Here is a 3,480-nt window from a genome sequence, read left to right on the forward strand (position 1 = left end):
AAAAAGGATTCAGAATAGAAACAGAAAAGATAGAGGGCTAACAAGGCAGAGTGTTGTAGCCAGTGAAAGAGTTACATGAGACAATGAGTGGGTGACAGGCCACAATGATGAGTACAGTGCACCCTTCAGTCATACATTTCTAGAAATGGTCATGTGGTCACAGGCTGTGGTAGATGGCCTCCAAGACAGCACTCAAGGATGCCCACTTCCTGCTCTTCACACCCTCATGTAATCCCCTTCCCTTGAGCATAGGCTGGGTTTAGCGACTTAATTCTAGTGAGTATAGTACAGAAGTGATGGTGTGTTGGTATTAATGCTAGTTTACAAAATCTTGGAACTTTCTCTCTCTTCCTCTCTTCCTGAGCACAGCCAACTGCCATATTTTGACCTACTCTTTGGAAAGGTCCACACACAAGCTTTGCACAGTGGCAGTATCGTAGCCAATGAGGTTTATCCGAGGCGCGATTATTGCTAATTGGAAAGGTCCACACAGCAAAGAACTGAGGGAGGCTTCTGGCCAACAGCCAATGAGGATTTCAATCCTGCCAACAACCACATGGGTGAAATATAAGTTGATTCCCCTCCAGATGAGCCTTCAGATGAAATCACAATCCCAACCTGCAGTCCGAATGCAACTTTATGAGAGGTGTTGAGCCCCAGGTACTGAGCTAAGCTTTGTCTGGATTACTGACCTACAAAAACTGTGAGATAATATGCTTGTTGTTTCAAGTTACTACATTATGGGGTAATTAGTTTTACAGCAACAGACAACTTATATGATGATAATAAGAATTATTATTATTTTTAAAGATTTTATTTTTAAGAGATCTCTACACCCAACATGGGGCTCGAACTCACAATCCCAAGACCAAGAGTCACATGCTCCACCAACCAAGCCAGGCAGGTGCGATAATTACTGAAATTATTTTTAATGTTATATGTTATATACATATACTTTATAAATTTATTTTATAAGTTATATATATTTCACAATGTAGGGGGGAAACTCATGAGAACAAAGAAAAGATCTTTGCTACTAGCCAGAGGGGAAAAAAGATATTAAGAAGTAGTCATTTTTTAAGGAATTTCTATTAATCAGGGAAGAAATGAGATTAAGTAATAGCAATAGAGAAAAAAGAGTTATTTTTTAAGCTAAAGGATTCATTCGAGTAAATTTTACCTTTCTTTTTCAATTTCACCTTTTGTTCCTCAATTTCCAGGGTCAGAATAGTTGGTTATGTGTACCTTACTCTTAACATCTGGAATAAAAGTGGGTAGGGTAAAGAAAGAAAATGAAATTTGTTACTTTTGGCAATAGATACATTTTGGGGTATATATAAAAAGGAACAATGTGTTTATGTGCCCTATTATCATGATAATTTGAGAATTCCTTTCAACAGAAAGTTGCTGCTGCAAGAAATTAGTCTATTTTCAAAACTGTAAATTCTAGCATGCACAGTGCTTCAAATAATAGGGCAAAGAACTCAAGACCTTTCTTCAAAAATAAAATAGGCCTGGGGCCCTGAGTGACTTAGTTGGTTAAGCATCTGACTCTAGATTTTAGCTCAGCTCGTGGTCTCAGAATGTGAGATCAAGCCCCTCATTGACTCTGGGCTAGATGTGGAGCCTGCTTGCCCCTCCCCCACACTTGCTCTCTTTCTCTCAAAAATAAAATAAAATTGTTCTGTTTCTAGCCTGGTGAATTGACCATTCCCGTATTTGAACATTCTATTAATGAGACAGAATTAGCCATACAAAGAAAGAAAAACTTTATCACTCTACCCTTCTAGACTCTTGCCTGGGGTCCTGCAAATTAGATGGACAAAAGACAGATTAACAAGTGAAAACCAGAGTTTATCAACATATGCACTACCTGTATGCACACAGGGGAGAAATTCAGTGATGAATAACACAAAAGCAGTGGTTAGAACTTGGGCTTATATAGCATCTTAAAAAAAGAACAATGAATTTGCAGAAAAGATGAAAAAAAGGAAACAGGGTTTAGGTTTTTAGGGGTGGCAGATTGTGAGAAGGTAGATATACGGAGGCACCAATGGAAGATAAGGTTTGTTTTAATGAGTTTGTTATGTAGATTCCTCTGGTGCCTTCTCTGGGCTGATTAGAGTCTATAGTTGTCTCCAGTGGTTGAGAATCATCCTGCCTGATGATATGATACTATATGTGGAAAACCCAAAAGACTCCACTCCCAGTCTGCTAGAATTTGTACAGGAATTCAGTAAAGTGTCAGGATATAAAATCAATGCACAGAAATCAGTTGCATTTCTTTACACCAACAACAAGACAGAAGAAAGAGAAATTAAGGAGTCCATCCCATTTACAATTGCACCCCAAACCATAAGATACCTTGGAATAAACCTAATCAAAGAGGCAAAGAATCTAGACTCAGAAAACTATAAAGTACTCAAGAAAGAAATTGAGGAAGACACAAAGAAAAGGGAAAATGTTCCATGCTCATGAATTGGAAGAACAAATATTGTGAAAATGTCTATGCTACCTAAAGCAGTCTACACATTTAATGCAATCCCTATCAAAATACCATCCATCTTTTTCAAAGAAATGGAACAAATAATCCCAAAATTTTTATAGAACCAGAAAAGACCTCGAATAGCCAAAGGAATATTGAAAAAGAAAGTCAAAGTTGGTGGCATCACAATTCCGGACTTCAAGCTCTATTACAAAGCTGTCATCATCAAGACAGCATGGTATTGGCACAAAAACAGCCACATAGATCAATGGAACAGAACAGAGAGCCCAGAAATAGACCCTCAACTCTATGGTCAACTAATCTTTGACAAAGCAGGAAAGAATGTCCAATGCAAAAAAGACAGCCTCTTCAACAAATGGTGTTGGGAAAAATTGGACAGCCACATGCAGAAAAATGAAATTGGACCATTTCCTTATACCACACACAAAAATAGACTCAAAATGGATGAAGGACCTCAATGTGAGAAAGGAATCCTTCAAAATCCTTGGGGGGAACACAGGTAGCAACCTCTTTAACCTCAGCTGCAGCAACCTCTTCCTAGGAACATCGCTAAAGGCAAGGGAAGCAAGAGCAACAGTCAACTATTGGGGCTTCATCAAGGTCAAAAGCTTTTGCACAGCAAAGGAAACAGTTAACAAAACCAAAGACAAATGACAGAATGGGAGAAGATATTTGCAAACGACATATTAGATAAAGGGCTAGTGTCCAAAATCTATAAAGAACTTAGCAACCTCAACACCCAAAGAACAAATAATCCAATCAAGAAATGGGCAGAGGACATGAACAGACATTTCTGCAAAGAAGACATCCAGATGGCCAACAGACACATGAAAAAGTGCTCCATATCACTCGGCATCAGGGAAATACAAATCAAACAATGTATACAAATCAAACACAATGAGATACCACCTTACACCAGTCAGAATGGCTAAAATTAACAAGTCAGGAAATGATGGATGCTGGTGAGGATGCGG

At 38.4% G+C, this 3,480-nt stretch overlaps 1 pseudogene; it reads left to right on the plus strand.

The window, feature by feature from the left end:
• Positions 1 to 414: 414 nt before the first annotated feature.
• LOC122892754 lies at positions 415 to 543 on the plus strand (annotated as a pseudogene).
• Positions 544 to 3,480: the final 2,937 nt, after the last annotated feature.

The sequence above is a fragment of the Neovison vison genome, chromosome 12 (assembly GCF_020171115.1).
Source record: "Neovison vison isolate M4711 chromosome 12, ASM_NN_V1, whole genome shotgun sequence".
Lineage (NCBI taxonomy): Eukaryota > Metazoa > Chordata > Mammalia > Carnivora > Mustelidae > Neogale > Neogale vison.